Genomic DNA, 25,154 nt, shown 5'->3' with positions numbered 1-25,154 from the left:
GAGTATTTCACAATCTGCTCAGTTACTGGGATTTTCACGCACAACCATTTCTAGGGTTTACAAAAAATGGTGTGAAAAGGGAAAAACATCCAGTATGCAGCAGTCCTGTGGGCGAAAATGCCTTGTTGATGCTAGAGGTCAGAGGAGAATGGGCTGACTGATTCAAGCTGATAGAAGAGCAACTTTGACTGAAATAACCACTCGTTACAACCGAGGTATGCAGCAAGGCATTTGTGAAGCCACAACACGTACAACCTTGAGGCGGATGGGCTACAACAGCAGAAGACCCCACCGGGTACCACTCATCTCCACTACAGATAGGAAAAAGAGGCTACAATTTGCACAAGCTCACCAAAATTGGACAGTTGAAGACTGGAAATATGTTGCCTGGTCTGATGAGTCTCGATTTCTGTTGAGACATTCAGATGGTAGAGTCAGAATTTGGCGTAAACAGAATGAGAACATGGATCCATCATGCCTTGTTACCACTGTGCAGGCTGGTGGTGGTGGTGTAATGGTGTGGGGGATGTTTTCTTGGCACACTTTAGGCCCCTTAGTGCCAATTGGGCATCGTTTAAATGCCACGGCCTACCTGAGCATTGTTTCTGAGCATGTCCATCCCTTTATGACCACCATGTACCCATCCTCTGATGGCTACTTCCAGCAGGATAATGCACCATGTCACAAAGGTCGAATCATTTCAAATTGGTTTCTTGAACATGACAATGAGTTCACTGTACTAAACTGGCCCCCACAGTCACCAGATCTCGACCCAATTGAGCATCTTTGGGATGTGGTGGAACGGGAGCTTCGTGCCCTGGATGTGCATCCCACAAATCTCGATCAACTGCAAGATGCTATCCTATCAATATGGGCCAACATTTCTAAAGAATGCTTTCAGCACCTTGTTGAATCAATGCCACGTAGAATTAAGGCAGTTCTGAAGGCGAAAGGGGGTAAAACACAGTATTAGTATGGTGTTCCTAATAATCCTTTAGGTGAGTGTATAAGCGGAATATATTTGTTATAAATACAGCAAATATAGTTTTATATTCACTGTATTTTCCATTTCATGGGATTCCAGAATAATTTCTGTATCAAATTTAAACTACTGAGATATCATATTAAAGATATAGGAAAGACCAAACACATGTGCAGTATCCGTTTTTTTTTCTTTCTTTCTGTAATTTCTGCTTTAAGTTTAACTTGGTATTCACGTCATGCCATGTGTTCTGTGTCATGCTCACTGTCACTATCTCTTTAGCATTCTGTTTAACTTCTTCATCACGTCAATGCTTCAGTTGCCCATTCATTAACCTAAATGGTCACTAGCAAAACATCACCATAGTTCCCAATATTTTTCCTTGACGTCCTGTGTTAACTGAAGTTTAAGGACCTCGTGGCGCAACGGTAGCGCGTCTGACTCCAGATCAGAAGGTTGTGTGTTAAAATCACGTCGGGGTCAGTCTTTTACTCTACATTCCCTGTAATATCACTCAATAATTCCTGCTGTGGAGAGTGTTATTAATATCCTAGAATGCAAACGTTGTTAGTCTAAGTAACATGCATCTACACCCGAGAGGATGCATAAAAGTCAGTCTGGTCTCCTGCACGTTGAAATTATATTTGATTTTAAGATTCCGTATCGTTTGTTATATTTTAATCTGCCTTGTTATAGGCTATTAACAGTAGACTGTCACAATCCGTGTTTTATTCACCTGCTGTATAGCTCCCTTTTATGTATTTCTTGTGCTTTCGATTACCGCCTACCCAATACTGTCTCACTTTCTGATCCCTGGTCGACACAATTCATACACTAATAAAAACGTATAGAAATACTTTAGATAACATCAACACTACTAGGTAATAATAGTAGATGGGATTCAATGTTCATTTCTCGGTTCATGTTTGAGCGATTCCGAGGCCTCGCTAAGGTGCCTTTTAGTGATGCGCTAAGGTCGCTGCACTGTGGCGCGGCACACCGACCCCCCAGGATGTTGCCATATTATTAGGAATATTATTAGGGTTCCACTGTACAAGATCTGCTGCCGTGCTCGGCATTACCAGCAGCTTATCCAGACGGAGGCGCCGGGTGTCACAGAGAGATGCAGGTCGGTGCTGCTAGTGGAGCGAGTCACTCATACTTTGACAATCACTCTTTGGGTGCATCGGGGTGTGTATATTGAAGTCACTAGACTTTCATTGACGTACACGGAGTAGCCTACACAGCATCAGCTGAGTTTGCGCCTGTAGAAAAGCCTGGCTGAATTTCTGCCAGCCCCAGCTCCTCTAGTCCAATAGTGCTATTAGTCAGCAACACTAGATGGCAGTCACACACAAGGTGCTTGAACTTGAGACTGAGAAAGTTTCCAGCTGTTGGAGCGCACCGCTTTCTACGTGGCACTAGTGTAAAGATGTCACTAATGTAAGTTTGTTCGAGATATGATTCTCTCTTAGAGTGCGAGAGGTCCTGGTTTAAAATGCCTTTCTTTTACGGATTTCTTAATTTCTCATCAGCATTTTATTATGGTATAACCCCTTTTCTATAAAGATTAGTTTATAATACACATGCATATACTACATATACTATTATTAAACATTATTATTATTTTTATTTCTTGGCAGACGCCCTTATGCAGGGCGACTTGCAACATAAGTGCAAGAATACAGTTAAGTACAAGGCATCAAACATTACAAATTCAAATTTACATTAAACAAAGCAATTCAAGATAATACATTTTACAACTTCCAATGTATACAGTTAAGTACAGTAAGTGCAGTCATACATTGTGAAAAGTAAAGCTAAGTGCCGTCAAGATGTACGACAATTGTCGAAATCATGTATTTGGCCAGTGAATAAGATCTCTTCTCCTCTCATCGGCATTTTATTATGGTATTACCCCTTTTCTGTAAAGATTAGTTTATAATGCACATGCATATACTACATATACTATTATCATTTAAAATATTGTAGACAGACGCCATCCGACTGTCTATCCGTCTATTTTTAAATCCATCTAGTTTTGTCCATTTGTCCAAAATGTGGCTAGAGACAGTGGCTTGCTTTCTACCTAGTTCCCCCAGTAAAAGCCATTAACCACTGAAGAAACTCAATTCATTTCTGACAGTCATTTAAGGTAAGGTACATCCTTGCCATTCTTAACAATGACTGTGATGTCATCTACGTAAGCCACCGCTTTGAAAAGTTTCATTAATACACCAGGAACAATCAGCCCAAATAGTCTGTAGGTTATGTAAATGCATCACTACCAGCAGGTGACACACACACACACACACACACACTTTTCTCTCGAGTTTGTTTTTCCATTGTCCAAGTTACTCCAACAGTCTAAGTTACACTGTCAATCAAATACATCATTGTCCGTGTTCCACCTTGGTGGGTAAATTCAATAAACTATGCGCTAAATAAAAACTGACCTTTAAATAAACAGTATTCATCTATCGAGAATCTATGTTCATGGTTTGTATAGAAGTATTTCCACATATGCATCTGGACACTCGGGCAAGCCAGCTGAGAAGTCGCTCAAGTCGCCGCAGCTAAGTATCGCCTTTTTCTCTCGCGTTTCCTAGTTTAGTTAAGAGTTACATTGATTGTTTACGTGGTTTGTTTAGCTAAGAATGATATATCTTGCACCTGTTTTGTAGTAAGAGCAGCGACTGTTTGTTAGTGAATTTAGCAAGTTACTTAGCACACTCAACACGCCCTGTCTGTAATCAGAAGCTTTACACTGTAGGCTGTGATTATTCGCATGTATCTAGTCAGATGAATGATCTGAAATGCATCAAAAGTCATGGAATGAGAGACTTTCTGGGCGTTGGTGGTATAGTGGTGAGCATAGCTGCCTTCCAAGCAGTTGACCCGGGTTCGATTCCCGGCCAACGCAACGTTTTCTTTCTAGGCTTCCGCCATCACACTTGTGATGCTTCGGGGGAGTTCGACACCATTCAAGCTATTGCGACCCTACTAAGCCTGCACTTACCGCTGTTTTCACTAACACACTTCTGGTGAACCGTTGCGCATGAACAGATGACGAATAAATGGCCTTACACTAGTATCCCACAGCACCAGCTTCGTCTGTAGAAAAACAAAGGTTCCTCTGCCTGCTGCAGGATACCCACATCACACTTGACTCGCAGACCTTTACTGCGCCCTCTTGCTTCACGTGGGCCGTGCTCCCAGAAGCGCTGTAACATACATGTGCACTTGCGTGCAAAAGTATTCGGTATTACATTTATTTGACGTGTTCATTGCTTGAATATACTTTAAAAGCTAATACACTCCTCTCCATGCTCACCAACAACAATGTTGGCGACGATGACGGCTAAAGTAAAGTGAAATAGAAATGCCACTTCCATTCACTCCAATTACTATTGTTGTTATTATTACAAGGGAAAACTATGACCCTTGGTCATCAGTGTCTTGGGCGGACAGTTATGTCATTTAACAACATCCAAGATACCCGAGCCATCGGTCAGTCAGCACCGCTAGATGGCGGCAGTCAGACACTCATGCAATGTTTGAAGGAGAAAGTGTTCAAATACAGGAGCGCACAACTCTCTACGTGGCACCGATGTTAACTAGTTTTCACAGAAACCTGTGCTATGTGGCTCGTTGGTCTAGGGGTATGATTCAAAGGGTTCAAATCCCGGACGAGCCCTTTGTTTTAGTCTTCTCTCATTCATTTTCATTTTGACAGGGTACTTTTGCCAACATGAAAAACATTTCCTTCATGTATCATGACTTCATTATGGTAATATCTCATTTCGTATGTTTCCAAATAGGCCTCTTAACAATCATCTACAAGCCTACATATACCAGCATGATTTCATACAATGTGCACGATATGTAGTCCATGTCTGTCTCTCTGTCTGTCTAGATATATGTTTATAATTGAGTTGATGATAGTTGCATCTGTGCGCCAAACTGTGTCTGAGCAGCAGACTGTAACTTGAAATAATTGCATGAAAATGTCTGTATCTTCTTAATTTTATGCAGGTTAGTTCAGCTAGTAAGAAAGGTCACTATCTTTTTTTTATCTTTTTCTGTAACTAAACCATTCAGTCTTTCTACATGATGCCGTAAATCCAACATTTCCCCAATTCGCTCCCTGCGAGAAGACAATGCGGTGTGCAATGAAAGTGATAGCCTGTCACTTGGCACTTCAGTTCTGCGTACCACCAAGTCTTATTAGACTCCTTAGTTCTAACTGCAAGTTCCCTGCCATGTCCATGAAAGGGGATTGAGTCCGTATTGAACCATTATCTAAAACACAAAACTATGAGAAAGCTTTCGTGATCTATTGGTGCGCATAGCTACCTTCCGAGTAGTGGCCAGTACTACTACTACTAAAGGTAATTATACTAAGGAACGAATGAACGAAAGAGAGAGTATCATTACTCAGTACACTTAGAGGCTATGTGTGTACTAGTAACTTGTTACTTGATTTAAGTCACGAAAAGTCGCATCCAACGTCAGTCCCATCCTATGTAATGTGTGATGTCCAGAGCCGGCCCTAGCCATTTGGGGGCCATATGCGAGATTTGATAGTAGCCCCAGAACCATCCCCCCTCTCGATGAAAAACATTTTAGTGGTGCCCATGTTTATGGCGTATAGAGAATGTTTAGTTAAAACTAAAATAAACACAAACATTTAAATAATGCACATCACAGAACATGTATTGCACTTTAACATACACTGTACTTGTTGAAGAAATTGATGTAATAATCAATACAAATGTAAATAGTGCACTATGCATATTGAAATCAGAGCAATAACTAATAAACTGTATAGGTAAAATAACATCCACACCAAAAATACTCAATACTGAAAATACTATAGTGCACAAAAAACTGAATTTAAATAATACAATACTATGAAAAATCATTAGCTGACAACTGGCAAACTACTGCAGTACTTAACTACTAGCTGATCATTATCATCATTTGGATGGCATCTGGCAGTAGGCTAGCTAGCAAAGTGAGCTGGATTATTACTTTATAATGATATATAATTTATAAAGACATGTAAATTCCTCACAAAGTTATGACTTAAAGTCCCACTGCTTGGAATTTAGAAAACACAGAACATCACTAAAGTTCCCCTGACATTATCTTTATAAACTCCACCACAATATACATTATATCCATCATATTTACATTACATTTAGCATACATATCCCTGACGCGTGTATTGACCTCACTGGAGACAATATGCTCGAGTCACAGATTAAATGCCCCTCTCCCTCTCGGGTTTACATGGTCTTAGTTTATTGCACTAGAGACGAGTTGTTTACCCGCAGCACTGCACAGGGCAAAGGACTGTCTTGTGCATTACGCCTTGTTTAATACTTTGTTTTAATGATCTTACCGAGTGGTTTTTTACGTCACTGGTGGGGCTACAAAGCCATGAATCGAAGTGTTTTATCAAGTTAGGATTAAAACACGATGTACAGTACTGAACAGTGTACAACAGACCCACAACAATTTAGAGAGCATAATGATAAAGGAAACCACTGATCCGCATTAACCATGAAACGTCTATCAGCAATGTACTTTACCTTGAAACCCACAATAAATGGACCAGACCGTTACCTTGCACTTTTAAAATGCGTCCATTTCGGGAATGTTACATGGATACCATCATCTCAGACGTTAGATTTTGCACGTAAACTGTGGGCTTAGATCGTGGAAAATTGTGCATGTTTTCAGAATTTCTACGCCATTTACTGGTGTTCTTGGGATGCTCCTTCTGTGTGACCGTATACCTCGAGTAAACGTTTACTCGGTCTGCTTGAGCAAGTGGGTTGAAATGACGTGTGTAAGCCGAAAGCCAGTAATGTATTTTGATACCAGACATTACAGCTTTCATGACCAGGGGCGCAGCGAGGATTTCAGGGCCCCATGAAAGTAAAAAAGGTAGCTACCGAAGTGTGACCCATCGGGAGGATAGCTAAACCCGGGGGTTATGCCTGTGAGGAGAGGTTGAGGGGTGGATGAGGAACCTCGCCACTTGATAGGTCCGGTCGTTGAGGTAGGAGGAGAAACAAGTGAGAGCAGTCCCAGAGATTCCAAGGTCAGCGAGGCAGGAGAGGAGGATGGAGTGATCGACGGTGTCAAATGTTGCGGAGAGACCAAGGAGGATGAGGATTGAGGAGAGGGAGGCTGCCCGAGCACAGTTGAGGGAGTCAGTGACTGCCAGGAGAGCAGTCTCAGTGGTGTGAGCGGTGTTTGGAAGGCGGATTGCAGAGGATCAAGAAGTGAGAGATGGGAAAGGAATGCAGAGAGCTGACAGTGGAAAGTGAATAAATAAAACAAAACAAGAAGCAATAAAAAACACACAAAACAAATACCAAAATAGGCTAACGCCCATTGCTAGTGATGCAATAAAGGGACACTGTTTGGAATGAATGAGAATTGTGCATTCTTACCGATGCCCCACAACGATCACACCTTTTGATCGATCAGCTATTTAACTCTTTCATCAACCTCCATTACCTATAACATAATTTTGAGAAATGTACTTTTTCTTTCAAGTGTGCTGCAGGAAACATCCACTTATTTATAATTCGTTTTATGTCACTTGTTTGCTGCAAGAAAGGCAAGGCGAGTAAGGCTGTAGAACACTGCTACATTATGCATCTTGCACTATGGTGTCGGTAATATAGTTTTTTCGTGCAATACTAATTTATATTGTATTCATAATTCGTTTTGTCACTTGTTTCTTGCATACTGTTTTTATTTTGTGTGGTTTTTTATTGTTTCAAAAATAAAGAAAATCTAAGACATGAAGCTATGCAGTTTCTGTGTGAGTGTATGAACACAATGATCGGTGGTGGAATTGGCTGCGATGCCAGGGGTACCAGCTAAAATCTTGCCTAGGGCATCAAATTGGTCAGGGCCGGCCCAGGGCGGAATGACTGATGTGCGGTCCTAATTAATCGGCTACGTAAATCATTCCTTTCCGACCGAACCTGTAACGCTCAAATAATTAATCTGTATAATTTAAATCTATAATCTCTATGAATTATTCCTCGCAGAAAAGCTACTGGGTCTGGATCACTACTGGATCTGTTAGGAACGGCGCCGTCATTGTTGGGGGACACAGTCAGCTGTCATTTAACTGGGCAGATGAAATACAGTCAGATTGTTAGCCATCTAACTTCAAGTTAACCTGACAGGGAGCAGGTTTGAGATGCTGGACATGCTGCTCTGGAAACATAGCTGGCTGAACTTTAAACTCGCTACGGAGAATGGAAAATCCCGAGTTAATGCCAAGTTATCCTGAAACTTAGCCGGCTAACCTACTTATCCAAGTAGGAAGAACACACCCAGGTGCCTATATGTTGTTGGTTTCTTTACAATGCTTGTGTAACTTAATAATATATATACTTTTCCTTGTGCAGAAAACATATCGGCACAATTCGAACTTATGCAAGTTTTATTGTAGAATACTACTACTACTAATAATAATTACAATTATTATGATAATAAACACGAAACAGAGACTGATTAGCATACGTTGAGGTTATCAACAAAGCTATTAACTCTTTACCATAATGCATTTTTACTATTAAGTTGTATCTGAAGCATATCATCTTTCGTGAAACTTGATTTGATTATGTACTTACCCAGCGTTACTTTTAACTTTTCTGTATGTGCACATATTCCTGTTATCCACAAACCACTGTAGTTATTTAAAGCAACTAAACGCAATAACTTCATCGTCACTCCTGTAACATTAAAACCCAATATTCACTGGCGCTGTTTAAACTGTGAATAACTAGGTGAGTGCATGTTTTTTTCAGATAATGGCCAATTCTACCTGTTCACCAAAAGCAAGCATGTGCAAATATGTACATTTATTATTTGGACCTTATTATATTAAACCTATTGTAAAATAAAATACAATATTAGTAAAGGCAAATACACTCACCTAAAGGATTATTAGATACACCTGTTCAATTTCTCATTAATGCAATTATCTAACCAACCAATCACATGGCAGTTGCTTCAATGCATTTAGGGGTGTGGTCCTGGTCAAGACAATCTCCTGAACTCCAAACTGGATGTCTGAATGGGAAAGAAAGGTGATTTAAGCAATTTTGAGCGTGGCATGGTTGTTGGTGCCAGACGGGCCGGTCTGAGTATTTCACAATCTGCTCAGTTACTGGGATTTTCACACACAACCATTTCTAGGGTTTACAAAAAATGGTGTGAAAAGGGAAAAACATCCAGTATGCGGCAGTCCTGTGGGCGAAAATGCCTTGTTGATGCTAGAGGTCAGAGGAGAATGGGCCGACTGATTCAAGCTGATAGAAGAGCAACTTTGACTGAAATAACCACTCGTTACAACCGAGGTATGCAGCAAGGCATTTGTGAAGCCACAACACGTACAACCTTGAGGCGGATGGGCTACAACAGCAGAAGACCCCACCGGGTACCACTCATCTCCACTACAGATAGGAAAAAGAGGCTACAATTTGCACAAGCTCACCAAAATTGGACAGTTGAAGACTGGAAAAATGTTGCCTGGTCTGATGAGTCTCGATTTCTGTTGAGACATTCAGATGGTAGAGTCAGAATTTGGCGTAAACAGAATGAGAACATGGATCCATCATGCCTTGTTACCACTGTGCAGGCTGGTGGTGGTGGTGTAATGGTGTGGGGGATGTTTTCTTGGCACACTTTAGGCCCCTTAGTGCCAATTGGGCATCGTTTAAATGCCACGGCCTACCTGAGCATTGTTTCTGAGCATGTCCATCCCTTTATGACCACCATGTACCCATCCTCTGATGGCTACTTCCAGCAGGATAATGCACCATGTCACAAAGGTCGAATCATTTCAAATTGGTTTCTTGAACATGACAATGAGTTCACTGTACTAAACTGGCCCCCACAGTCACCACATCTCGACCCAATAGAGCATCTTTGGGATGTGGTGGAACGGGAGCTTCGTGCCCTGGATGTGCATCCCACAAATCTCGATCAACTGCAAGATGCTATCCTATCAATATGGGCCAACATTTCTAAAGAATGCTTTCAGCACCTTGTTGAATCAATGCCACGTAGAATTAAGGCAGTTCTGAAGGCGAAAGGGGGTAAAACACAGTATTAGTATGGTGTTCCTAATAATCCTTTAGGTGAGTGTATAAGCGGAATATATTTGTTATAAATATAACAGATATAGTTTTATTTTCACTGTATTTTCCATTTCATGGGATTCCAGAATAATTTCTGTATCAAATTAAAACTACTGAGATATCATATTAAAGATATAGGAAAGACCGTGCAGTGTCCGGTTTTCTTTTTTTTCTTTCTTTCTGTAATTTCTGTTTAAACTGTGAATAACTAGGTGAGTGCATGTTTTTTTCAGATAATGGCCAATTCTACCTGTTCACCAAAAGCAAGCATGTGCAAATATGTACATTTATTATTTGGACCTTATTATATTAAACCTATTGTAAAATAAAATACAATATTAGTAAAGGCAAATACACTCACCTAAAGGATTATTAGATACACCTGTTCAATTTCTCATTAATGCAAATATCTAACCAACCAATCACATGGCAGTTGCTTCAATGCATTTAGGGGTGTGGTCCTGGTCAAGACAATCTCCTGAACTCCAAACTGAATGTCTGAATGGGAAAGAAAGGTGATTTAAGCAATTTTGAGCGTGGCATGGTTGTTGGTGCCAGACGGGCCGGTCTGAGTATTTCACAATCTGCTCAGTTACTGGGATTTTCACGCACAACCATTTCTAGGGTTTACAAAAAATGGTGTGAAAAGGGAAAAACATCCAGTATGCGGCAGTCCTGTGGGCGAAAATGCCTTGTTGATGCTAGAGGTCAGAGGAGAATGGGCCGACTGTTTCAAGCTGATAGAAGAGCAACTTTGACTGAAATAAACACTCGTTACAATCGAGGTATGCAGCAAGGCATTTGTGAAGCCACAACACGTACAACCTTGAGGCGGATGGGCTACAACAGCAGAAGACCCCACCGGGTACCACTCATGTCCACTACAAATAGGAAAAAGAGGCTACAATTTGCACAAGCTCACCAAAATTGGACAGTTGAAGACTGGAAAAATGTTGCCTGGTCTGATGAGTCTCGATTTCTGTTGAGACATTCAGATGGTAGAGTCAGAATTTGGCGTAAACAGAATGAGAACATGGATCCATCATGCCTTGTTACCACTGTGCAGGCTGGTGGTGGTGGTGTAATGGTGTGGGGGATGTCTTCTTGGCACACTTTAGGCCCCTTAGTGCCAATTGGGCATCGTTTAAATGCCACGGCCTACCTGAGCATTGTTTCTGAGCATGTCCATCCCTTTATGACCACCATGTACCCATCCTCTGATGGCTACTTCCAGCAGGATAATGCACCATGTCACAAAGGTCGAATCATTTCAAATTGGTTTCTTGAACATGACAATGAGTTCACTGTACTAAACTGGCCCCCACAGTCACCAGATCTCGACCCCAATTGAGCATCTTTGGGATGTGGTGGAACGGGAGCTTCGTGCCCTGGATGTGCATCCCACAAATCTCGATCAACTGCAAGATGCTATCCTATCAATATGGGCCAACATTTCTAAAGAATGCTTTCAGCACCTTGTTGAATCAATGCCACGTAGAATTAAGGCAGTTCTGAAGGCGAAAGGGGGTAAAACACAGTATTAGTATGGTGTTCCTAATAATCCTTTAGGTGAGTGTATAAGCGGAATATATTTGTTATAAATACAGCAAATATAGTTTTATATTCACTGTATTTTCCATTTCATGGGATTCCAGAATAATTTCTGTATCAAATTTAAACTACTGAGATATCATATTAAAGATATAGGAAAGACCAAACATATGTGCAGTGTCCGGTTTTCTTTGTTTTCTTTCTTTCTGTAATTTCTGCTTTAAGTTTAACTTGGTATTCTCGTCATGCCATGTGTTCTGTGTCATGCTCACTGTCACTATCTCTTTAGCATTCTGTTTAACTTCTTCATCACGTCAATGCTTCAGTTGCCCATTCATTAACCTAATGGTCACTAGCAAAACATCACCATAGTTCCCAATATTTTTCCTTGACGTCCTGTGTTAACTGAAGTTTAAGGACCTCGTGGCGCAACGGTAGCGCGTCTGACTCCAGATCAGAAGGTTGTGTGTTCAAATCACGTCGGGGTCAGTCTTTTACTCAACATTCCCTGTAATATCACTCAATAATTCCTGCTGTGGAGAGTGTTATTAATATCCTAGAATGCAAACGTTGTTAGTCTAAGTAACATGCATCTACACCCGAGGGGATGCATAAAAGTCAGTCTGGTCTCCTGCACGTTGAAATTATATTTGATTTTAAGAATCCGTATCGTTTGTTATATTTTAATCTGCCTTGTTATAGGCTATTAACAGTGGACTGTCACAATCCGTGTTTTATTCACTGCTGTATAGCTCCCTTTTATGTATTTCTTGTGCTTTCGATTACCGCCTACCCTATACTGTCTCACTTTCTGATCCCTGGTCGACACAATTCATACACTAATAAAAACGTATAGAAATACTTTAGATAACATCAACACTACTAGGTAATAATAGTAGATGGGATTCAATGTTCATTTCTCGGTTCATGTTTGAGCGATTCCGAGGCCTCGCTAAGGTGCCTTTTAGTGATGCGCTAAGGTCGCTGCACTGTGGCGCGGCACACCGACCCCCCAGGATGTTGCCATATTATTAGGAATATTATTAGGGTTCCACTGTACAAGATCTGCTGCCGTGCTCGGCATTACCAGCAGCTTATCCAGACGGAGGCGCCGGGTGTCACAGAGAGATGCAGGTCGGTGCTGCTAATGGAGCGAGTCACTCATACTTTGACAATCACTCTTTGGGTGCATCGGGGTGTGTATATTGAAGTCACTAGACTTTCATTGACGTACACGGAGTAGCCTACACAGCATCAGCTGAGTTTGCGCCTGTAGAAAAGCCTGGCTGAATTTCTGCCAGCCCCAGCTCCTCTAGTCCAATAGTGCTATTAGTCAGCAACATTAGATGGCAGTCACACACAAGGTGCTTGAACTTGAGACTGAGAAAGTTTCCAGCTGTTGGAGCGCACCGCTTTCTACGTGGCACTAGTGTAAAGATGTCACTAATGTAAGTTTGTTCGAGATATGATTCTCTCTTAGAGTGCGAGAGGTCCTGGTTTAAAATGCCTTTCTTTTACGGTTTTCTTAATTTCTCATCAGCATTTTATTATGGTATTACCCCTTTTCTGTAAAGATTAGTTTATAATACACATGCATATACTACATATACTATTATTAAACATTATTATTATTTTTATTTCTTGGCAGACGCCCTTATGCAGGGCGACTTGCAACATAAGTGCAAGAATACAGTTAAGTACAAGGCATCAAACATTACAAATTCAAATTTACATTAAACAAAGCAATTCAAGATAATACATTTTACAACTTCCAATGTATACAGTTAAGTACAGTAAGTGCAGTCATACATTGTGAAAAGTAAAGCTAAGTGCCGTCAAGATGTACGACAATTGTCGAAATCATGTATTTGGCCAGTGAATAAGATCTCTTCTCCTCTCATCAGCATTTTATTATGGTATTACCCCTTTTCTGTAAAGATTAGTTTATAATACACATGCATATACTACATATACTATTATCATTTAAAATATTGTAGACAGACGCCATCCGACTGTCTATCCGTCTATTTTTAAATCCATCTAGTTTTGTCCATTTGTCCAAAATGTGGCTAGAGACAGTGGCTTGCTTTCTACCTAGTTCCCCCAGTAAAAGCCATTAACCACTGAAGAAACTCAATTCATTTCTGACAGTCATTTAAGGTAAGGTACATCCTTGCCATTCTTAACAATGACTGTGATGTCATCTACGTAAGCCACCGCTTTGAAAAGTTTCATTAATACACCAGGAACAATCAGCCCAAATAGTCTGTAGGTTATGTAAATGCATCACTACCAGCAGGTGACACACACACACACACACACACACACACTTTTCTCTCGAGTTTGTTTTTCCATTCCAATGGGTGTCCAAGTTACTCCAACAGTCCAAGTTACACTGTCAATCAAATACATCATTGTCCGTGTTCCACCTTGGTGGGTAAATTCAATAAACTATGCGCTAAATAAAAACTGACCTTTAAATAAACAGTATTCATCTATCGAGAATCTATGTTCATGGTTTGTATAGAAGTATTTCCACATATGCATCTGGACACTCGGGCAAGCCAGCTGAGAAGTCGCTCAAGTCGCCGCAGCTAAGTATCGCCTTTTTCTCTCGCGTTTCCTAGTTTAGTTAAGAGTTACATTGATTGTTTACGTGGTTTGTTTAGCTAAGAATGATATATCTTGCACCTGTTTTGTAGTAAGAGCAGCGACTGTTTGTTAGTGAATTTAGCAAGTTACTTAGCACACTCAACACGCCCTGTCTGAAAATCAGAAGCTTTACACTGTAGGCTGTGATTATTCGCATGTATCTAGTCAGATGAATGATCTGAAATGCATCAAAAGTCATGGAATGAGAGACTTTCTGGGCGTTGGTGGTATAGTGGTGAGCATAGCTGCCTTCCAAGCAGTTGACCCGGGTTCGATTCCCGGCCAACGCAACGTTTTCTTTCTAGGCTTCCGCCATCACACTTGTGATGCTTCGGGGGAGTTCGACACCATTCAAGCTATTGCGACCCTACTAAGCCTGCACTTACCGCTGTTTTCACTAACACACTTCTGGTGAACCGTTGCGCATGAACAGATGACGAATAAATGGCCTTACACTAGTATCCCACAGCACCAGCTTCGTCTGTAGAAAAACAAAGGTTCCTCTCCCTGCTGCAGGATACCCACATCACACTTGACTCGCAGACCTTTACTGCGCCCTCTTGCTTGACGTGGGCCGTGCTCCCAGAAGCGCTGTAACATACATGTGCACTTGCGTGCAAAAGTATTCGGTATTACATTTATTTGACGTGTTCATTGCTTGAATATACTTTAAAAGCAAATACACTCCTCTCCATGCTCACCAACAACAATGTTGGCGACGATGACGGCTAAAGTAAGGAGAAATAGAAATGCCACTTCCATTCACTCCAATTACTATTGTTGTTATTATTACAAGGGAAAACTATGACCCTTGGTCATCAGTGTCTTGGGCGGACAGTTATGTCATTTAACAACATCCAAGATACCCGAGCCATCGGTCAGTCAGCACCGCAAGATGGCGGCAGTCAGACACTCATGCAATGTTTGAAGGAGAAAGTGTTCAAATAGAGGAGCGCACAACTCTCTACGTGGCACCGATGTTAACTAGTTTTCACAGAAACCTGTGCTATGTGGCTCGTTGGTCTAGGGGTATGATTCAAAGGGTTCAAATCCCGGACGAGCCCTTTGTTTTAGTCTTCTCTCATTCATTTTCATTTTGACAGGGTACATTTGCCAACATGAAAAACATTTCCTTCATGTATCATGACTTCATTATGGTAATATCTCATTTCGTATGTTTCCAAATAGGCCTCTTAACAATCATCTACAAGCCTACATATACCAGCATGATTTCATACAATGTGCACGATATGTAGTCCATGTCTGTCTCTCTGTCTGTCTAGATATATGTTTATAATTGAGTTGATGATAGTTGCATCTGTGCGCCAAACTGTGTCTGAGCAGCAGACTGTAACTTGAAATAATTGCATGAAAATGTCCGTATCTTCTTAATTTTATGCAGGTTAGTTCAGCTAGTAAGAAAGGTCACTATCTTTTTTATCTTTTTCTGTAACTAAACCATTCAGTCTTTCTACATGATGCCGTAAATCCAACATTTCCCCAATTCGCTCCCTGCGAGAAGACAATGCGGTGTGCAATGAAAGTGATAGCCTGTCTCTTGGCACTTCAGTTCTGCGTACCACCAAGTCTTATTAGACTCCTTAGTTCTAACTGCAAGTTCCGTGCCATGTCCATGAAAGGGGATTGAGTCCGTATTGAACCATTATCTAAAACACAAAACTATGAGAAAGCTTTCGTGATCTATTGGTGCGCATCGCTACCTTCCGAGTAGTGGCCAGTACTACTACTACTAAAGGTAATTATACTAAGGAACGAATGAACGAAAGAGAGAGTATCATTACTCAGTACACTTAGAGGCTATGTGTGTACTAGTAACTTGTTACTTGATTTAAGTCACGAAAAGTACCATCCAACGTCAGTCCCATCCTATGTAATGTGTGATGTCCAGAGCCGGCCCTAGCCATTTGGGGGCCATATGCGAGATTTGATAGTAGCCCCAAAACCATCCCCCCTCTCGATGAAAAACATTTTAGTGGTGCCCATGTTTATGGCGTATAGAGAATGTTTAGTTAAAACTAAAATAAACACAAACATTTAAATAATGCACATCACAGAACATGTATTGCACTTTAACATACACTGTACTTGTTGAAGAAATTGATGTAATAATCAATACAAATGTAAATAGTGCACTATGCATATTGAAATCAGAGCAATAACTAATAAACTGTTTAGGTAAAATAACATCCACACCAAAAATACTCAATACTGAAAATACTATAGTGCACAAAAAACTGAATTTAAATAATACAATACTATCAAAAATCATTAGCTGACAACTGGCAAACTACTGCAGTACTTAACTACTAGCTGATCATTATCATCATTTGGATGGCAACTGGCAGTAGGCTAGCTAGCAAAGTGAGCTGGATTATTACTTTATAATGATATATAATTTATAAAGACATGTAAATTCCTCACAAAGTTATGACTTAAAGTCCCACTGCTTGGAATTTAGAAAACACAGAACATCACTAAAGTTCCCCTGACATTATCTTTATAAACTCCACCACAATATACATTATATCCATCATATTTACATTACATTTAGCATACATATCCCTGAGGCGTGTATTGACCTCACTGGAGACAATATGCTCGAGTCACAGATTAAATGCCCCTCTCCCTCTCGGGCTTACATGTTTATAGTTTATTGCACTAGAGACGAGTTGTTTACCCGCAGCACTGCACAGGGCAAAGGACTGTCTTGTGCATTGCGCCTTGTTTAATACTTTGTTTTAATGATCTTACCGAGTGGTTTTTTACGTCACTGGTGGGGCTACAAAGCCATGAATCGAAGTGTTTTATCAAGTTAGGATTAAAACACGATGTACAGTACTGAACAGTGTACAACAGACCCACAACAATTTAGAGAGCATAATGATAAAGGAAACCACTGATCCGCATTAACCATGAAACGTCCATCAGCAATGTACTTTACCTTGAAACCCACAATAAATGGACCAGACCGTTACCTTGCACTTTTAAAATGCGTCCATTTCGGGAATGTTACATGGATACCATCATCTCAGACATTAGATTTTGCACGTAAACTGTGGGCTTAGATCGTGGAAAATTGTGCATGTTTTCAAAATTTCTACGCCATTTACTGGTGTTCTTGGGATGCTCCTTCTGTGTGACCGTATACCTCGAGTAAACGTTTACTCGGTCTGCTTGAGCAAGTGGGTTGAAATGACGTGTGTAAGCCGAAAGCCAGTAATGTATTTTGATACCAGACATTACAGCTTTCATGACCAGGGGCGCAGCGAGGATTTCAGGGCCCCATGAAAGTAAAAAAGGTAGTTACCGAAATGTGACCCATCGGGAGGATAGCTAAACCCGGGGGTTATGCCTGTGAGGAGAGGTTGAGGGGTGGATGAGGAAGCTCGCCACTTGATAGGTCCGGTCGTTGAGGTAGGAGGAGAAACAAGTGAGAGCAGTCCCAGAGATTCCAAGGTCAGCGAGGCAGGAGAGTAGGATGGAGTGATCGACGGTGTCAAATGTTGCGGAGAGACCAAGGAGGATGAGGATTGAGGAGAGGGAGGCTGCCCGAGCACAGTTGAGGGAGTCAGTGACTGCCAGGACAGCAGTCTCAGTGGTGTGAGCAGTGTTTGGAAGGCGGATTGCAGAGGATCAAGAAGTGAGAGATGGGAAAGGAATGCAGAGAGCTGACAGTGGACCGCACGCTCGAGGGTCTTTGAGAGGAAGGGGAGTAGGGCGACAGGGCAGAGACAGGTGCCTCTGAGGAGAGGTGGGGTCAAGGGTAGGTTTCTTGAGGAGTGGGATGACCGCAGCTTGTTTAAATGCAAGAGGGGAAACAGCCAGAGAGGAGTGAGGAGTTGAGGAGGGAGGAGAAGAAGGGGAGTTGAAATGGAGCAGACGCTTGCAGGAGGCGAGTAGAGAGAGGGTCCAGGGGACATATTATGGGTTTGTGACCTAGGAGGAGAGAGGAAAGTTCAGAGTCTGAGAGAGGAGAGAATGAAGAAATGGAAGCTTGATCGGTGGGAGACTTGGGCAGGGTGGGAGTGGAGAGGAGACTGTTGAAGAGCTTGTGGATGTCTGTGATCTTGTAGAAGAATGAGGCAAAATGATGAGGTGAGATGAGATGAGGGAGGAGGGGGGAGATGAGAGAGAAGGTGGAGTAAAGCTTGCAGGGGTTGTGGACAGTGGATTCAAAGAATGACTGGAAGTAAGACTGAGGTGAGCGAGGAGGGGAATGTGGGCAGTAGAGAGTGGTAGAGTGCGAGGGTCGCTGGGAGTTTGGATCTCTTCCACTTGTGCTCAGTGGTGCGCAGACTGGATCAGGTTGAGCGGAGAACAGAAGAGATCCAAGGCTGAGGAGGGGAGGGACGGACAGAACGAGACGGTGTAAATGAAGAACTTTTTCCTGAAATCAGGAGCGATTCAAACTTCCGGTTTGAAATAGCTGTAGAACTGTCGCTATTTCGGTTGGAATTTCATGAATAAATTAATATAGGGACAACCTATGGACTGCCTACAAGACGCACAATCCCAAGAAAAAGGGAGCAAGGTCGATCCACGAATTGTTTATGAAGGCAAAAAAAAAATAGGCAATTAACCAATCGTGAAGCATGAATCGATTCCAAAGTACAACAACCCTGCTAGCACATTGCCTCAATGCTGTAGCAATATAAATTATATTGCTACAATGTTATTGGCAATGTTGTGTGTTAGCAGGGAATACCTGTACAGTTTTTTTCCAACAATCTGAAAAGTTAAATACTGGTGCTGAAAAATTAGGTACTAATAAAACAGAAGTATTTGGCACACACAAGTAATGTGTGTTGGTTCGGCAGTTACTGCTCACAGGAAGGTAATGTGACTGCCTCCCGTCTCCCCAAAGCTCCCGTCATTGATGAAGCAGGCGTGACCGCACCTTCCCAAGCTCTTCACTATGACTTCACATCTTGTCGCTATTAAAATCTAGGATGTGTCACAGAGTGGAAGTTATACAGTACCACTGGGGGGTAAAACTTATGGAAGCACGACTACACCACCTAGCGGTTGTCTACAGCCGCTAGGACCCATTGGGAGGTTGTCGATTGCCCAAATATGCCCATTTTGCATTTACTACCTCAATTCTCCCTTCGATTTAGGTTATTTAAATTGGGGAATCTCAAGCCAGGAGCACACCACAGACCACACAAGACAGGTATACAATTAACTGGATTACAAATCTCTAATATAAAATCCATCAGACTTCCTCTTTATGTTAAAAAGACAAAAAAGTTCAAACTAAAAAATGCATTCGTGGAGGGTTCTGTTGGTCTCCTCCGGCAGCACCAGGAGCTGGAATGGGGCAGGCAATAGTCCACGTGTCCTAGTACAAAGTAATGAGGGGCTCCGACAAAAATTCAGCTTCTGCTCTGGTCCGGGTTTGGCAATACAAAGAAATTACAATGTCCATGTACAGTCCAAGAAAACAATGGCCGAGTAAAAAAAAAAAAAAACAGGTTGTTTGTTGTTATCCTTTGAAACACTACTGTAGTTCAAAAAGCCTGTACGCTATCCCTTCTCTGGATACTCTCGCTAGCGTTGCAGAGGTCGCCTCAGCTCTCCTCTGGGTCTCTTAGCCCTTTCCGTTACTTGTCCATCAAGTCCTTCGTTCGCCTTTGGCTCCACGTTTCGTTCCCGTTGCTCTGCAATCCCGTCCCCCCCAGCTCCACCCCGGGAGCATTTTATCTCCAGCCTAACAGGTGCTCCTCATGGTCAATTATTGAATTTCGTAGAACCTGGCGAATAAGCGGGTACTCTCATGAATGCGTGATTAGCCATGTGTATATTTAAATCAATCAATCGTAAATAAAACTCGTGCATTTCCGTGAAGTGGGGCGGGACATTCAAAGTAAACAAACGTGATTTTAATGGGAATAATGTGATAATATAAGAGGTTTAAAGTGAATTAATAAAACAAAACAAAAAGCAATCAAAAACACACAAAACAAATACCAAAATAGGCTAACGCCCATTGCTAGTGATGCAGTAAAGGGACACTGTTTGGAATGAATGAGAATTGTGCATTCTTACCGATGCCCCACAACGATCACACCTTTTGATCGATCAGCTATTTAACTCTTTCATCAACCTCCATTACCTATAACATAATTCTGAGAAATATACCTTTTCTTTCAAGTGTGCTGCAGGAAACATCCACTTATTTATAATTCGTTTTATGTCACTTGTTTGCTGCAAGAAAGGCAAGGCGGTAAGGCTGTAGAACACTGCTACATTATGCATCTTGCACTATGGTGTCGGTAATATAGTTTTTTCGTGCAATACTTATTTATATTGTATTCATAATTCGTTTTGTCACTTGTTTCTTGCATACTGTTTTTATTTTGTGTGTTTTTTTCTTGTTTCAAACATAAAGAAAATCTAAGACATGAAGCTATGCAGTTTCTGTGTAAGTGTATGAACACAATGATCGGTGGTGGAATTGGCTGCGATGCAAGGGGACCAGCTAAAATCTTGCCTAGGGCATCAAATTGGTCAGGGCCGGCCCAGGGCGGAATGACTGATGTGAGTAGATAGTAGGTTTTTTTGGGCGCGGCCTATTTTGTTATGACGTATGCCCTAAGCTTATTAATATTCCTACGTCATAATCGGGGGGCGTGATTTTAGAGTTATTTCCTTAATTATTCCTACGTCATATCCGTCAGAAAGTGTACACCCCTAAAACCCTGAACAACAAGGCCCCCCATAACCGGTTGTTCTTGTTGTTCTTGTTGGTCAACTGTAGAGTGTGAATGGGTCGGCTCTTCCTGTAGCGGTTGGGGGTCTTTTTTAAATATACATGTAAGGGGCCCAGGTCTTAACAATGCCATTTTGAATAGTGCGTTTATCATATTCACACTGTCTCTGTCTCTGTCTCTGTCTGTCTCTCTCTCTCTGTCTCTCTCGCCCAAGCATTTTATAAGATCAACAAGTTCTGTTGTCTGTAATGGTCCCAGGTCTTAACAATGCCATTTTGAATAGTGCGTTTATCATATTCACACTGGCTCTGTCTCTGTCTGTCTCTATATCTCTCTCTCTCGCCCAATCATTTTATAAGATCAACAAGTTCTGTTGTCTGTAATGGTCACAGGTCCTAACAATTCCTGTTATGCATAGGGTACTTATGTTAACCCCAATGTATATGGCTCTGTCTCTCCCCTCAAATTTAATTAAAAATAAAATTAAAAAAAAGAGGGTGTGTGTGTGTGTGGGTGTTTGTGGGTATAGGTTAATTGTATTTGTAAAAAAAAAAAAAAAAAAAAAAAAAGCTGTGGTTATATTTTATCTCACACATAATGTGTTCATTCGTTTTACTTAAATACATTCTAGGGTCTTAAAGCTCATAAGAGTTAGACTTAAGATAAGGATATGTTTTTAAGGTATTTTAGCAGGCTCAATCCCTGATGATAAGGAATCATTTAAAAAATAAAAACAACTGATCACTCAATGCTAAATAGATCACAACACTCAAGGCTAAATCACTCACACCACGGGGGACGGGGGTGGGCTCAGACAAACGTAGGCATGGCGTGTGGTCTCAAAACATTCAGAATACTTTTAAACTATATAATTTATAAGCTTTGTAAAATAAACCCAAATATCTCTTTTGTGGGGATAAACGCTGTTCTGAGTAGTTTGTGACTTGTTTAATACCAAACAAAGCATCGCTATTAAAAAAAAAAAAAAAAAAAAAAAAAATCACTGTAAAAGCGCTACTTATTTTAGATCTTTATAGTTATTTTCTTGGCTCAGGTTGTTTTTTAGCGCGTATAAAGGCCTGAAATATTCTTAGTGTTTATTGACTATAGGTCTTGATGCTTAAAAATGTTTTTTTGAGAGACCAAAAGGTTCTAATAAAAGTTTAGAGTAGAGAGGAGAGAGATCGTCGCCATCTTGGTTTCTATTTGAAATTGATGCAGGGTCATTTTATTGGTTGGTTTTGATATGTTAATTGATAACAGGACGGCACAAAGGCCAGCCCAGAACAATGCCTTACAAGCAGATCCGGCATCCGGCCATCAGTATAAGTATGAAGGTCTGGTCTTCAGCTCGACAGACTCATACTGACCTTTCGATTTAAGCCTAAAGATCAACAATGTCCGGAAACAACATCAACGACTTCGATTTAAACGAGTTTTTAGGTAAGTCTTCAGATTATTTTCATTGACTCAGAGCGTGGGCATGTATTGTAAATAAGGTTATAACATCTGTTTTAAGTTCTGTAAAATTATTTTTCAGCCAGTCAACAGGAGTTAATTCCCAACGCTGAGGAGATCATCTGGAACAACGACGGTAAGATTTTTGTGTTTGCGCTCAAGGGTTCTTATGTATGGGTGTGTGGTTGTGTTTTGAAGCGGCTCATTAGAGTTATGAAAACGTTTTAATATATATTAATGGCGGTCTCTTTAATTACACAGAAACTATCGAAAGGCCTGTGATTAATGTCTCCGAGGATCAACCAAGAGAAGTGGTTGTCCCTAGACAGGCTGTCTGCCGACCGGGTAAGAACTAAACCCCTGTTTGTTTGTATAACGTTTCGGTAAGATGTTTGAGGCCCGTTTTGTTAATTTAAAAAAATATCCTTTCTAACAGTATTAAGAAACGTGGTTCGAGACAACGAAAGGCCTTCCACATCGAGGGATTGTTTCGTTTTACCTTCGAGAACCGTAACCTTTCAAGAATCTGAAAGGCCGTCAGCCCCTGTATCTGATAGCGGTGAGTATATATCTGCCGCTTGTAAGAGGTTAAAGCTTTTTATAAAGAGGGGTGGTTAAAGGTTAAACATGTCTCTTACCTTCACAGAAGTGCAAAAAGCTAAATCAGCTGAAAAACATAAGAAACGATTATTCTTTGGAGGTAAGTAAGATCTTTCAAACTTTAATGTTTTTAAAAGGGTTTTGTTTGCCCGTTGAGGGCTAATATTTAAGCGAGGGGTGTCCATTTCCTGTAGGTCTTGGGGGTTCTGGGAAAGATCTTTAGAAGTCCGGACAGGTCTAGGCTTGTTTCTGGGGCATGTGTTTAGAAATGACCGATTGCCCGACCGTCTGGTTAGGAAGTAAAGCTGTCCGAAAGGTTTTAGTAAGTTGTTTGGCTTATCTCCCGCAATTATACTTCTGTTTTAAAGTGGCTGTAGGAAAAGGCTTGAAGGTGTTCATTGTATTTAATATTTAAACAGATCGTGAAAAAGTTTGTGAAACAGGAAGTCCCGGGATCAGGAAGCGTTTACACTTGGAAGGTTCGTTTAAAAATGAAATGTGGTGTGTGTGTGTATAAAAAGTGTTTTATTAACAATATTACATTTAAGAAACAGTTTATTTACAGAGGCTTCTCTGTTTTACATTTATTATCAAGTCCTAATAAATATATTGTCTGTAAATAATAAGGCGTTGTAGTGAATGTCTAAGCCTATTTTCAAAGGTCTAAAAAAGCTAAAGGTTTTGAAGGTCCTGGACATGTTGTTTTAAGTTTGATTTCTGTCGCCGTTTAAAGATGTAAATGTAATGTATATTTTTATTCTTCCCAAGACTCTTGGGATAGTCATTCTGTGGATGAGCTATTGAGGACAATTACCCCGTCTAAGTGGGATCAAACATCTTCCCCGGAGAGATCACCGAGAGGATCCCCCACGGTGGTCTTGGAGACCCCCCAACATCTACTCAGGCCACAGCCTTCTGGGGGTAATTCAACAATCCAGATTCAGCCCGCCGCATTGTCGGGCGGAACAAATACAGGCAACCAACAACCTCAGGGGTCGCCGTCAGTCAGGGTTGACACACCACCCAACGACGGACTGGTTTCAACATCGTCCCCCCAGCCCCGTTTCTTGGCTACAGAAACGCTGAACAGTACACCGCGATTGGCCAGGGTGTCACCGCAAAGGCCTTCTTGGTCTCCGTCCGTGAGTATACGCTCGCTCCCTGCCTCCTTCGACCGAGATTTACCGGAGCGACCATCCTTTGCAGCTGAGCCAGGACACCATCCCCCGGAGCTACTTCCTGAAGGTCGGCATGAGTTGCTACATACCTTGTTACTAAATCAAAGACTTGTGTTAGTGGGGCAAAACCTTGTGATAGAGAGTCAAAACACCCTTATTAATACCCTTACTAACGAATTGTACCGTATTTAATGTTTTAATAGATACAAAACGCCTTACTATTGTGGGTTGTTGGAAAAATAAAAAATAAAAAAAAATGTCCGGACTTGGTAAAAGAACTCACAAACTAAAGGATTATGAACAAGTTAGGGCCCCAAAAAGACCTTCCCGAGAGAACACCCCCGGCCCTGTTGTGAACTCCTCTGATGTCCCAATGAACCAGGAACTATTACAAATGATAAATGATTTAAATAACCCCCAATCACCACCGATAGAATGTGAATTACCAGACTTACCGGTGAACCCCGACCTGTTACAGATGGTCAATGATCTAAATAACCACCTCCCAACGTTAGCGCTTATAGAGGTTCAACCCCTAGTTCACCCCGATTTGTTTGAAATGGTGGAGGCTTTGGAGACGCTACCCCGACCAAATTCTGCCCCTATTATAAATGATTTGAGACCATTAGAACACAGTACGGTGGCAGAAGCAGCCGTCACTATAGAGGAGGGTCTTGACATTAACCGGGTGGATATCTTTGAAGGACTTTTACAGGCTTTAAATGAGCCTCCTCAAAAAGGGGGTTTTGTAGATGTCAGCGGTGGGGGTGTTCGGAATGTGGAGGGTTCTGAGACTGATAAGGCTGTGGATGACATGCTC

General features: G+C 41.3%; 4 non-coding genes across 4 annotated transcripts; all 4 read left to right on the top strand.

Moving 5' to 3' along the window:
* The first annotated feature begins 1,393 nt into the window (after positions 1–1,393).
* On the top strand, positions 1,394–1,465 carry trnaw-cca (transfer RNA tryptophan (anticodon CCA)). The gene has a single exon. It is a non-coding gene; the product is annotated as a tRNA-Trp (tRNA).
* Positions 1,466–3,833: 2,368 nt separating this feature from the next.
* Positions 3,834–3,905, top strand: trnag-ucc (transfer RNA glycine (anticodon UCC)). The gene has a single exon. It is a non-coding gene; the product is annotated as a tRNA-Gly (tRNA).
* An 8,224-nt stretch (positions 3,906–12,129) lies between these two features.
* Positions 12,130–12,201, top strand: trnaw-cca (transfer RNA tryptophan (anticodon CCA)). The gene has a single exon. It is a non-coding gene; the product is annotated as a tRNA-Trp (tRNA).
* A 2,381-nt stretch (positions 12,202–14,582) lies between these two features.
* On the top strand, positions 14,583–14,654 carry trnag-ucc (transfer RNA glycine (anticodon UCC)). The gene has a single exon. It is a non-coding gene; the product is annotated as a tRNA-Gly (tRNA).
* The last annotated feature ends 10,500 nt before the right edge of the window (positions 14,655–25,154 follow it).

This window comes from Amia ocellicauda, unplaced genomic scaffold, assembly GCF_036373705.1.
Source record: "Amia ocellicauda isolate fAmiCal2 unplaced genomic scaffold, fAmiCal2.hap1 HAP1_SCAFFOLD_84, whole genome shotgun sequence".
NCBI classification, from domain to species: Eukaryota; Metazoa; Chordata; class Actinopteri; order Amiiformes; family Amiidae; genus Amia; species Amia ocellicauda.
The sequence above is the reverse complement of the archived record's forward strand: the minus strand, read 5'-3'. Positions and strand labels throughout refer to the sequence as shown.